Genomic DNA, 13,363 nt, shown 5'->3' on the forward strand with positions numbered 1-13,363 from the left:
ACTGGGGCTCAGTCACGTCAGTTGATCCCCTGATGTGTGTCCGGCAAGGTCTCCTGCTCTGTCCACATTCCCATTACTAGTAGTGTGAATGAGGACTGAGCAGGAGACCTTGCCAGACACACATCAGGGGATCAACTGACGTGACTGAGCCACAGTTACACAGGAACAAGTTTGGATTGTGCAGACGCCACTTCAGAGCAGGAACTGGCGGGGTTGGAGGCCAGGGGAAATACTAGAGACAGTGGAGCCAGAGGCCATAGTGGAGCACGGTTACAATCAGTAGTAGTCTACAACCTCTATAAAACCAGCTGCAAGTTGGCCTCCGCCTGCTGCATGCTTCATCATGGGCTACAACACAGCCAGTTGTAGCCTGGAAGTGCCGTCCACACAGATTGAAACACTCGCTCCGGTGTCTGTGGGGTTCAGTAACGCCAGCTGTTCCCCTGCTGTGTGGATGGCAAAGTCTCCTGCTGCCTCCAAACTCACACTACATCATATTTTCTCCTCGCTCCAAGTAGGCCTCAGCCTGCTCGGAGCATTGATCCTGGGCTACAACACAGCCAGTTGTAGCCTGGAAGTGCCGTCCGCACAGATTGAAACACTCACTCCGGTGTCTGTGGGGTTCAGTAACGCCAGCTGTTCCCCTGCTGTGTGGATGGCAAAGTCTCCTGCTGCCTCCAAACTCACACTACATCGTATTTTCTCCTCGCTCCAAGTAGGCCTCAGCCTGCTCGGAGCATTGATCCTGGGCTACAACACAGCCAGTTGTAGCCTGGAAGTGCCGTCCGCACAGATTGAAACACTCGCTCCGGTGTCTGTGGGGTTCAGTAACGCCAGCTGTTCCCCTGCTGTGTGGATGGCAAAGTCTCCTGCTGCCTTCAAACTCACACTACTACTGATTTTTAACCGTGCTCCACTTAGGCCTCTGGCTCTACTGTCTCTAGTATTTCCCCTGGCCTCCAACCCCGCCAGTCGCTGCTCTGAAGTGGTGTCTGCGCAATCCACTGTTGTTCCTGTGTTACTGTGGCTCAGGCACGTCAGTTGATCCACTGATGTGTGTCCGGCAATGTCTCCCGCTCTGTCCCCATTCCCATTACTAGTAGTGGGAATGTGGACAGAGCAGGAGACCTTGCCGGACACACATCAGTGGATCAACTGACATAAATGAGCCCCAGTCACACAGGAACAAGTGTGGATTGTGCACACGCCACTTCAGAGCAGCAACTGGCGGGGTTGGAGGCCAGGGGAAATACTAGAGACAGTAGAGCCAGAGGCCTAAGTGGAGCCCGGTTAAAATCAGTAGTTGTGTACAACCAATATAAAACTCGCTCCTAGTAGGCCTCAGCCTGCTGCATGATTGACCCCTGGGCTCCAACATCGCCAGTTGCAGCTCAGAAGTGTCTTTGGCACGGGCACTCCCTCCTGCCCAGCCTGGTTCCAGCACGCCTGCTGTTTCCGGGTAGTGTCAACGTCACTTTGCCACCTATACGTTGTCCTGTCGTGTTGCGGTCGGGTTAGCCGAGTCTATGGTGCCTGCAGTTTTGGTGCTTCCTATGTGGGCTGCGGGTTCTGGTAATAAAGGCTGGTTCCGTATTGCCAATACGACAGACACCCCCGTTGGACTGTGGGTTTCGGAAACTGCGTCCTGCTCGCGGCCTTGCAACTTTGTTGATCATGGGTACCTTCTGCTATCCATCCGAGTTCCAGCACAGTCAGCTGGTTCTCGGAAGTGTCTTTGGCATGGGCACTCCCTCCTGCCCAGCCTGGTTCCAGCACGACTGCTGTTTCCGGGTAGTGTCAACATCACTTTGGCACCAATACGTTGTCCTGTCGTGTTGCGGTCGGGTTAGCCGGGTCTATGGTGCCTGCAGTTTCGGTGCTTCCTATGTGGGCTGCGAGTTCTGGTAATAAAGGCTGGTTCCGTAGTGCCAATAGGACAAGCACCCCCTGTAGGACTGTGGGTTTCGGTAACTGCGGCCGGCTCACGGCCTTGCAACTTAGTTTTTTTCCTGGGTACCTTGTGCTACCCATCCGGGTTCCAGCACCGTCAGCTGGTTCTTGGCAGAGCCTTTGGCCTAGGTGCCTCATTCTCGGTATCCGAGTTCCAGCAATGTCTGCTGTTCCTTGGTAGTGCTTTTTAGCACAGGTACCTACTGCTTAGAAAACGTGTTCCAGCACCGTCAGCTGGTCCACGGTTGTGCCATTGGCTCTTGTTCCTTCTGCTGCCACTCTGGGTTCCAGCACCATCAGCTGGTTCTCGGTAATGCCATAGAGTATTGTAGCTTCTGCTACCCATCCGGGTTCCAGCACCGTCAGCTGGTTCTCGGCAGAGCCTTTGGCCTAGGTGCCTCCTTCTTGGTATCTGAATTCCAGCAACGTCTGCTGGTCCTTGGTAGTGCTTTGTAGCACAGGTACCTCCTGCTTAGTAACCGTGTTCCTGCACCGTCAGCTGGTCCACGGTTGTGCCATTGGCTGTTGTTCCTTCTGCTGCCACTCTGGGTTCCAGCACCGTCAGCTGGTTCTCGGTAGTTCCATTGACTTGTAGCTAATGCTACCCATGCGGGTTCCAGCACCGTCAGCTGGTTCTCGGAAGTGTCTTTGGCACGGGCACTCCCTCCTGCCCAGCCTGGTTCCAGCACGCCTGCTGTTTCCGGGTAGTGTCAACGTCACTTTGCCACCAATACGTTGTCCTGTCGTGTTTCGGTCGGGTTAGCCGAGTCTATGGTGCCTGCAGTTTTGGTGCTTCCTATGTGGGCTGCGGGTTCTGGTAATAAAGGCTGGTTCCGTACTGCCAATAGTACAAGCACCCCCTGTAGGACTGTGGGTTTCAGAAACTGCGTCCTGCTCGTGGCCTTGCAACTTTGTTGATCATGGGTACCTTCTGCTACCCATCCGAGTTCCAGCACCGTCAGCTGGTTCTCGGCAGAGCCTTTGGCCTAGGTGCCTCCTTCTCGGTATCCGAGTTCCAGCAACATCTGCTGGTCCTTGGTAGTGCTTTGGAGCACAGGTACCTCCTGCTTAGAAACAGTCTTCCAGCAACGTCAGCTGGTCTACGGTTGTGCCATTGGCTCTTGTTCATTCTGCTGCCCCTCCGGGTTCCAGTACCGTCAGCTGGTTCTCGGCAGTTCCTCAGCCTTCTTGTACCTTCTGCTACTTTTCCAAGTTCAAGCTTGTGGAAATGGTTTTTGATTCTCACTCTGGATCTCCCTGACAATGACTCTGAAGACGACGACCCTGAAGACCACACAGGCGAATACCTAAAAGATGACCCTGAAGAAGATGACCAAGAGGACAAAGAACAGGAAGACTAAAAATCAGAGCAAATGATATTATCTAATTTATAAGCAGAAGAAGACTAAGCAGTGTATGGGGGTGAGTCCGTTCCTCCTCGTGGTGCCCCTGGAAAAGGCCTGCTGCTGCAGGCCAAACTGAACGCGGACAAATCCTGTTGTAAATCTGTTGTCACAGGAGGAAAGAGGAAAGAGGAAAGAGGAAAGAGGAAAGAGGAAAGAGGAAAGAGGAAAGAGGAAAGAGGAAAGAGGAAAGAGGAAAGAGGAAAGAGGAAAGAGGAAAGAGGAAAGAGGAAAGAGGAAAGAGGAAAGAGGAAAGAGGAAAGAGGAAAGAGGAAAGAGGAAAGAGGAAAGAGGAAAGAGGAAAGAGGAAAGAGGAAAGAGGAAAGAGGAAAGAGGAAAGAGGAAAGAGGAAAGAGGAAAGAGGAAAGAGGAAAGAGGAAAGAGGAAAGAGGAAAGAGGAAAGAGGAAAGAGGAAAGAGGAAAGAGGAAAGAGGAAAGAGGAAAGAGGAAAGAGGAAAGAGGAAAGAGGAAAGAGGAAAGAGGAAAGAGGAAAGAGGAAAGAGGAAAGAGGAAAGAGGAAAGAGGAAAGAGGAAAGAGGAAAGAGGAAAGAGGAAAGAGGAAAGAGGAAAGAGGAAAGAGGAAAGAGGAAAGAGGAAAGAGGAAAGAGGAAAGAGGAAAGAGGAAAGAGGAAAGAGGAAAGAGGAAAGAGGAAAGAGGAAAGAGGAAAGAGGAAAGAGGAAAGAGGAAAGAGGAAAGAGGAAAGAGGAAAGAGGAAAGAGGAAAGAGGAAAGAGGAAAGAGGAAAGAGGAAAGAGGAAAGAGGAAAGAGGAAAGAGGAAAGAGGAAAGAGGAAAGAGGAAAGAGGAAAGAGGAAAGAGGAAAGAGGAAAGAGGAAAGAGGAAAGAGGAAAGAGGAAAGAGGAAAGAGGAAAGAGGAAAGAGGAAAGAGGAAAGAGGAAAGAGGAAAGAGGAAAGAGGAAAGAGGAAAGAGGAAAGAGGAAAGAGGAAAGAGGAAAGAGGAAAGAGGAAAGAGGAAAGAGGAAAGAGGAAAGAGGAAAGAGGAAAGAGGAAAGAGGAAAGAGGAAAGAGGAAAGAGGAAAGAGGAAAGAGGAAAGAGGAAAGAGGAAAGAGGAAAGAGGAAAGAGGAAAGAGGAAAGAGGAAAGAGGAAAGAGGAAAGAGGAAAGAGGAAAGAGGAAAGAGGAAAGAGGAAAGAGGAAAGAGGAAAGAGGAAAGAGGAAAGAGGAAAGAGGAAAGAGGAAAGAGGAAAGAGGAAAGAGGAAAGAGGAAAGAGGAAAGAGGAAAGAGGAAAGAGGAAAGAGGAAAGAGGAAAGAGGAAAGAGGAAAGAGGAAAGAGGAAAGAGGAAAGAGGAAAGAGGAAAGAGGAAAGAGGAAAGAGGAAAGAGGAAAGAGGAAAGAGGAAAGAGGAAAGAGGAAAGAGGAAAGAGGAAAGAGGAAAGAGGAAAGAGGAAAGAGGAAAGAGGAAAGAGGAAAGAGGAAAGAGGAAAGAGGAAAGAGGAAAGAGGAAAGAGGAAAGAGGAAAGAGGAAAGAGGAAAGAGGAAAGAGGAAAGAGGAAAGAGGAAAGAGGAAAGAGGAAAGAGGAAAGAGGAAAGAGGAAAGAGGAAAGAGGAAAGAGGAAAGAGGAAAGAGGAAAGAGGAAAGAGGAAAGAGGAAAGAGGAAAGAGGAAAGAGGAAAGAGGAAAGAGGAAAGAGGAAAGAGGAAAGAGGAAAGAGGAAAGAGGAAAGAGGAAAGAGGAAAGAGGAAAGAGGAAAGAGGAAAGAGGAAAGAGGAAAGAGGAAAGAGGAAAGAGGAAAGAGGAAAGAGGAAAGAGGAAAGAGGAAAGAGGAAAGAGGAAAGAGGAAAGAGGAAAGAGGAAAGAGGAAAGAGGAAAGAGGAAAGAGGAAAGAGGAAAGAGGAAAGAGGAAAGAGGAAAGAGGAAAGAGGAAAGAGGAAAGAGGAAAGAGGAAAGAGGAAAGAGGAAAGAGGAAAGAGGAAAGAGGAAAGAGGAAAGAGGAAAGAGGAAAGAGGAAAGAGGAAAGAGGAAAGAGGAAAGAGGAAAGAGGAAAGAGGAAAGAGGAAAGAGGAAAGAGGAAAGAGGAAAGAGGAAAGAGGAAAGAGGAAAGAGGAAAGAGGAAAGAGGAAAGAGGAAAGAGGAAAGAGGAAAGAGGAAAGAGGAAAGAGGAAAGAGGAAAGAGGAAAGAGGAAAGAGGAAAGAGGAAAGAGGAAAGAGGAAAGAGGAAAGAGGAAAGAGGAAAGAGGAAAGAGGAAAGAGGAAAGAGGAAAGAGGAAAGAGGAAAGAGGAAAGAGGAAAGAGGAAAGAGGAAAGAGGAAAGAGGAAAGAGGAAAGAGGAAAGAGGAAAGAGGAAAGAGGAAAGAGGAAAGAGGAAAGAGGAAAGAGGAAAGAGGAAAGAGGAAAGAGGAAAGAGGAAAGAGGAAAGAGGAAAGAGGAAAGAGGAAAGAGGAAAGAGGAAAGAGGAAAGAGGAAAGAGGAAAGAGGAAAGAGGAAAGAGGAAAGAGGAAAGAGGAAAGAGGAAAGAGGAAAGAGGAAAGAGGAAAGAGGAAAGAGGAAAGAGGAAAGAGGAAAGAGGAAAGAGGAAAGAGGAAAGAGGAAAGAGGAAAGAGGAAAGAGGAAAGAGGAAAGAGGAAAGAGGAAAGAGGAAAGAGGAAAGAGGAAAGAGGAAAGAGGAAAGAAGAAGGAAGAAGGAAGAAGGAAGAAAGAAAAAGAAGAAGAAGATGAAGAAGTAGAATAGGAAGAAGAAGAATAGTTGAATAAGAAGAATATGAAGAATGTAAAAAAAAAAAAATAGGAAGAAGGTGAAGATGAATAAGGTGAAGAAGAAGTTGGTGAAAAAGATGCTGCTGAGGATGATGAAGGAGAAAGTGTGGGAGAAGTAAAAAAGAAGGTGAAGAGCATGGAAGTAGTGAAACATACATATCTGACAAAATATAAAAGAGGTTAACATAGTAAATATCTTTGTAACTCCAAACGTCTTTAAAAAAAAAAAATTTAATTCCTGCTATTCCATTTGATTGGGCTAAACCTCTATGGCTTTAATGTTTCCTACACCTCCCACAATACATTCTACATTATTATTAGTTGTGTTTCTTCATGTAGAATTAACCTACAGGGAAAGAAAGGGTTTTTTTAATTCCGATATTTCAGTTCCATTGACTTGAATGGGTCTTCCGGGATCGGAATCGGCGATTCCCGATACTTTTTTTAGATCGGCCGATCCATTCCGATACGATATTTTTCAGTATCGGGTGGTATCGCTCAACACCACTCAGTACACATCTAGATACGTTCCTTAAGGGGTCTAGTTTCCAAAATGATGTCACTTGTGGGGGGTTTTCACTGTTTAGCCACACAGGGGCTCTCCAAACACGACATGGTCTCCGATACCGATTGGAGCTAATTTTCCATTCAAAAAGTCAAATGGCGCTCCTTCCCTTCCGTGCGCCCAAACAGTGGTTTATGAGCACATATGAAGTATCGGTGTACTCAGGGGAAATTGGCCAGCAAATTTTAAGATCCATTTTATCCTGTTGCCCATGTGAAAATGAAAAAACTGAGGCTAAAAGATAATTTTTGTGAAAAAAGTACTTTTTTTATAACGGATCAATTTGTGAAGCACCTGGGGGTTCAAAGTGATCATTATGCATCTAGATAAGTTCCTTGTGGGGTCTAGTTTCCAAAATGGTGTCACTTGTGGGGGAGCTCCAATGTTTAGGCACACAGGGGCTCTCCAAATGCGACATGGCAACCGCTAAATATTCCAGCATATTTTCCATTCAAAAAGTCAAATGGCGCTCCTTCCCTTCTGAGCCCTGCCGTGCACCCAAACAGTGGTTTATGACCACATATGAGGTATCAGTGTACCCAGGAGAAATTGCCCAACAAATATTAGGTTCCATTTTATCCTGTTGCCCATGTGAAAATGAAAAAAATTGATGCTAAAAGAAAATTTTTGTTGGAAAAATTAAAATGTCCATTTTTTTCTTTCCACATTGCTTTAGTTCCTGTGAAACACCTGAAGGGTTAATAATCTTCTTGAATGTAGTTTTGAGTAGCTTGAGGGGTGCAGTTTTTAGAATGGTGTCACTTTTGGGTATTTTCTGCCATATAGACCCCTCAAAGTGACATTAAATGTGAGGTGGTCCCTAAAAACAATGGTTTTGTAAATTTTGTTGTAAAAATGAGAAATCACTGGTCAACTGTGATGGTGTGATATGCTATATGGATATCATTTTGTGTATATTGCTATTTCACTGATTTGCATAGTGGTAATCTTGTTGCCTTGTATGTCTGCAGCCTGATTTTTATCTATGACTCTTGATGACCCCCTGTAGTGTCATAATCCCCCAGGCACTTTTTGTCAAGTCTGGGAGGCCTGAAAACTGCCCCAACCTGTTTGACTCTCCCTGGACATAATGAGGGGGTTGGGGAGGACAGGGGCTGGGCAAGTCAGTTGCTGTGTGCAGAGCATGGTGTGAAGACAGGACTTCGGAGAGAAAGAAGAATATATGGAACATGTTATCCACTGTCAGCTGGATTTTGGACTCTCATCTCCCTAGACATGTTATACTGTTACTGAACTGCATTCAGATTCTGGACTATCTATCCTTTGTGGGGTGGACTTAATATGGACCTTTCGTATTTTTGCCTAAATTAATATCTTGGAATTGTTCACTCTCCTCTTGCTCTGTTGATTGTGTGATACCAGAGAAGGACCCCGTGACAACAACTTTTAACCCTTGTAACTGCCTAACAAAAAAAAAAATTGTTTCCAAAATTGTACTGATGTAAAGTAGACATGTGCGAAATGTTATTTAGTAACTATTTTGCGTCACATAGCTCTCTGGTTTAACAGAATAAAAATTCAAAATTTGAAAATTGCTAAATTTTCACCAAATTTCTGACTTTTTCACAAATAAATGCAAAAATGATCGGCCTAAATTTACCACTATCATGAAGCCCAATATGTCACAAAAAAACATTCACAGAATCGCTAAGATTCGTTGAATCGTTCCTAAGTTATTACCTCATAAAGGGACACTGGTCAGATTTGCAAAAAATGGCCTGGTCATTAAGGTCAAAATAGGCTTGGTCATGAAGGGGTTAACAGCCGCAGGTGGATCACAATTCCACCCGCGGCTGTTAGAGGCACATGTCAGATGTTCAAGACAGCTGACATGTTCCAAGATGTGGGTTCCAACAGTGAGCTATCAAAGGAAGGGTGTCCGACATCGGTGTACGATTACACTCGATGTCAGAAAGGGGTTAAGGTCTCAAACATCTGATTTTGTTGTCTGAGTGTCAGTTTCTTGTACATTAAGAAAACCTCCACCTAAGTTTATAAAAATCTGACTGCCCTCAGATGATGGATTTCACTGCCTAATAGTTTTGCATTGCTGATTTAGGTCAGACCTTTGGCTCAAAAGTGGACTAACAATTTTCTGTGTACCACTCGGTCTGAAAAATCGTGGGTATGTGAATGGACCCATAGATCATCATAGGTACGAGTCTCACCTGTGATAACTACTCATCGCAACTGTATGAGAAAATCAGACATTGAACGATGCCCAAGACTAAACTGATAAGTCAGGAGCAAAAAATTTCCTGTGAATCAATAACCGTAACCAGTAACCAAACAGGCAACATGTTTACTAAAAGGGTTTTAACATCAAAAACTTAGGATTTGTGTGTTGAGGTAGTGGGTGAATAAGTGATTAAGTTAAAGACACTGCCAGCATCTAGAAGGTTTTTTGGGGAAAAAAAAAAAAAAAAAAAAACACTGGAAGCCACAATAGAAGAAATTGCTGCAGCGTGCAAGTGAAAACTAAGATATTTACACAAAAGCTGAAACTTGTCTATTCCTAACCTGCACTTCACTTACCTGATCGGTTGTGATTTTCTGCCTGTTATGGAATCGATCCCGTGATCAAAGTCTTATATAGGTGAACATCTCGCTGTTTAAAGTCTAACAAACACTCCCTGGCCGACACCATCATGTTCTTATCTGTGGCAGGATATCATTATGGCTATTTTTAAATATTGGGTTCAAGTCCGTGTATTCCCTTATCTTACAGGCAGTGGTGTAGTGAGGACAGCCCTTCAGCGTTATAGCTTCTCTGTCAGAAGTCAAGAGGACAAATGTTCTACAAGTCATGCATTGGTCATCCAACCTGAAGAATGGACCCGTCACTGGGCCGCTTCACCACTTTCAAAGTGGTTAAAAGAAATTACAAAAGACTGAACATGCGCACAGCAATGTTAAACCAACTCGCTGTGCATATGATCATATTTCGTGGTGGTTTTTTAGCACTTTCAGGTGGGATGAAGGAAGATTCTTCATGAAGACTATTTGCACATACCAGTGCAAGGTTCAGCCAAGACCGTAGTCATGACTGAGGACTCCGGGGAAATGGTGTCCTGGCCTCCCCTCATAGATAAACATGACAGCCTTCTGTCAGCATACCTGTAGCTCCATTCTTCTCATCGGGTTTTTCTCTAGGTTGCGGTATACTTTTTCCAGGTGTTGTGGTACAGAGTCACAGTCCCATTCAACTTTAACAATAACAGCTTTACTCATTTTTGTACGCAGCACATCCATTTTCTTTACAGCGATTACCTCAGATTGTACAGTGCACAATTCTGTCACTTTCCCTAGCTTCTCACTGTCTTCTTCCAGAACATCCTGTCCCGTTCAGCATCTTCCCTTTCCAGCTCTACCATTTTTGGGAGCTCCCATGTCTATTTTGCCCCAGACAAAAGGGCGTCTGCCCACGTAGCAAGCTGCCTCAATGAGTGACTTGTGCTGTGCTGCTGTACTGCTGCCAACTGTCCCACTAGCATCTGCAGTGTAGTCATCTGCACTTCTATGCTCTGTGCTGCTGTGACCTGTGCGGCTGTCATCTGCAGTGTTATCTGTGGCCCTCAGGCCCTAAACGGCTGTGCCCATGTCCTTAATGCTACAGAGACGACTGCCCTATCAGGGCATTCCCACCCAACTGATTCAAATCTCAGCTGTTCCTCAGCTTAACTGCTGTTAGCTCCTCCTACTTTAACTACTTACAGGCTGAGTATAAACTCCTCCCCATCTTGGGGCCTAACGCTTTCCCTACAACTATAACAGGAGTTATACATAGCATTTACATAAATATACATTATACTTTTATCCCTTAAGGTAATACACAGAATAATGTAGCAGTACCTATGTGACATGCACATAATGGTAATACACATGAACGTGTAGCAGTACCAGTAAAATATGAGAAAGAGAAAAGATAAAACAATAGCATTTTCCAATCCCTTACACCCTAATCACCCTTCATCTTCAGCCGGTGGCAGGGTTGTCAACATGACTTCAGGACAGTATTTAAAGAAAGTAATTTTTTTTTTTTTTTAAATATACAGAAGTGTGACACTTATGGAGTGCTTCTTTGGGGAGTCGTGGGGCCATCCTACAGCTTGCAAGCTCTGTACTCTATGCTTTGTTAGACTACAGCAGTAAATAGAAAAGAATACCTGGTCTTAAGAATGGAGATCATTTCTAGAAGAGGGCAGGAATAAGCGCAGCTCAATGTAACCCCACATGACTGCGCTTGGCAATGGGGCATCTTGAAAATTTTTATAGGAAAAGGTCAGGATTGTTCAGGGGGTTAGGGGAGAAATATTGAGGGGAAGCGGGCTCTGGGAGCAGGGAAAACCGCCACTTTGGGAATGGAAGCCAGAGAGAAGAGACCACCGAAAGACCCTCTTACCTTATGGAGTCGGTGGAGTCACTAATGGAGCACCTGAAGGACATTTGTGACACCCCAGAGACCAGTTGTCACAGTGACATCACCTCCCTCTAAGAGGTGAAGTCATGCTTGGAGGCAGAAAGGGACCCCCATGCCAGGTAGCATAGATAAAATCACAATTTCCTGCTGCAGGTCAGAAAAGGGAGATGCCTTATAATTTCTGGCCAGCAGAGGGGGGTTGATGAGTCAGCTAGAAGTCAGCTGTCATGGAAACGAAGCAGCTGTGAGGAGAAATGACGACAGTTAAACGTGAGGACATGAGGTAAAGAGATCTTTCTGGAAGATCCTGTGAGAAAGACAGGGATCTGATCTGTGAAGAGGGAAAGGACAAGAGCAGAAACTAAGACTCTAGGGATGCTAAAATACTGCATATTGCAGACCCCTGAGTGAAGTGCTAATAAAGAGAAAAGGGACATCAGAGTCCTAGGCTGACAGGAACTGTACGCCCTGATAGCCGAATCTGAAAGTACAAGGGATTGTAAATTCCTGTGCACATTGATCACCTGAGGGCATGGCAACGGATAAGGAGCCCGGGGCCAACGGTGAAGAGAACGGTACCCGTGGAATAGGCTTACGCTGATAGCCGTACAGGTTAGTGAAACCATCACGAATAGAGGGTCGCAGCATAGTTATATACAGCGGAGACCCACACACAAAACGCAGAAAGGAAGGTCCTAAATCTCCACCTGGCAAGGTGGATCCCCTGAATGCCTCCAGGCGAGCCGGACTCATTCCATCACCTGTATGTGGTACTCCGGACTGCAACCTATTACCAGTAAAAGGTAAAGAAACTGCACCTCTGTGTCTCTCTCATTTATCTGCACCCCAACGTTTACAGCCACTTTTACTATTTATTTAACATCTTTGCCCTGGGACTACAGCCCTACTTGTGGAGTGCTACATCATCATAGCTGCACCTAACATCCATCCCAGAGAAGCAACACCGCAGCGCTGGTCAGCTCTGACCAGATTACCACAGGTGGCGTCACGTATTTCAAATCAATCAAATTTATTATCGCCAAGTACATATTACATATATACAAGGAATTCTTTGTGGCAAAGAGGCAACATAATATATAACAACAGATACAACAAGTTACATCTAACAAGACAGATACAGTATATAGTCTACACATGACGATTTCATTGTTGAACAGAGAGTGGATAGAAGCTGTTCATATGGCGGTTGGTGCTGCATTTGGGGACTCTGAAGCGACGTCCTGAAGGGAGTAGTTGGAATGAGGAGTGTCCCGGGTGAGAGGGATCGGATGAAATTTTCAATGCGTGGGATCGAATACTCTTATCATAAAGATCCTGGATTTTAGGCAGGGGGGAACCTATAATTCTCTCTGCTGTTCTGAAAGTCCTTTGTAAGCGGAGTTTGTCATGCGCAGTGGCTCCCCCATACCAGACTATCAGAGAGGAACAAATCACAGATCTGATGACAGCATTAAAGAATAAGATCAGCAGATTCTTAGACAAACCATATCTTTTCAGCTGACGCAGGAAGAACATCCTCTGTTGTGCTTTTCTTATAACAGCATCCACGTTTTTCCCCCATTTAAGATCATGAGAGATGATAACACCAAGGAATTTGGTCTCTGTGACCCTAAGAACCACTTCGTCATGGATGTAGATTGGAAGTATCTCATGTTGATCTTTCCTAAAATCCACAACCATCTCAGCAGTTTTTTTAGTGTTGAGTACAAGATTATTGGCTTTACACCAGTCACATATTCTTTCCACCTCACTCCGATACAAGTCTTCAGCATTTCCCCTGATGAGACCAATCGGTGTCATATCATCGGCAAATTTTAAGATTTTTACTGAGTCTGCTGAAGAGATGCAATCATTCAGAGAGAAAACAGTAACGGGGACAAAACACACCCCTGAGGTGCCCCGATGTTTGTGACCAAGGTGTCCGAAGTGAATGGTCCAACTTTTACACTCTGTATCCTGGCTGTCAGGAAGTTATAAATCCACAAGCATAAGTTAAGAGGGACTCCAAGAGCTACCATTTTCTTATGAAGTAAATTCGGATCAATGGTATTGAACGCTGAGCTAAAGTCCATGAAAAGAATCCGGACATATGAGTGCAGTTCATCTGTATGATCCAAAATGTACTTCAGTGCCAGATTGACAGTGTCGTTTGCCGAACGATTCTCCTTATAGGCAAACTGAAGCGGGTCCCATAGCTTCTGCGTGAATTTTATCAGGTGGGACATCATAATTCTTTCGAAGACTTTCATAGCTACAGATGTGAGTGCT

The 13,363-nt window shown here is 45.3% G+C and overlaps 1 protein-coding gene across 1 annotated transcript in view; it reads right to left on the reverse strand.

Moving 5' to 3' along the window:
* Nucleotides 1-9,333, reverse strand: part of LOC141085936 (flavin-containing monooxygenase 5-like) — a 70,575-nt gene extending 61,242 nt beyond the window's left edge. The window contains exon 1 of the mRNA XM_073571595.1: nt 9,190-9,333. The gene's annotated coding sequence lies outside the window, so the exon portion shown is untranslated. The remainder of the gene's footprint in view (nt 1-9,189) is intronic.
* Nucleotides 9,334-13,363: the final 4,030 nt, after the last annotated feature.

Source organism: Dendrobates tinctorius, unplaced genomic scaffold (assembly GCF_039654945.1).
Source record: "Dendrobates tinctorius isolate UK_male_01 unplaced genomic scaffold, ASM3965494v1 ptg000029l, whole genome shotgun sequence".
Lineage (NCBI taxonomy): Eukaryota > Metazoa > Chordata > Amphibia > Anura > Dendrobatidae > Dendrobates > Dendrobates tinctorius.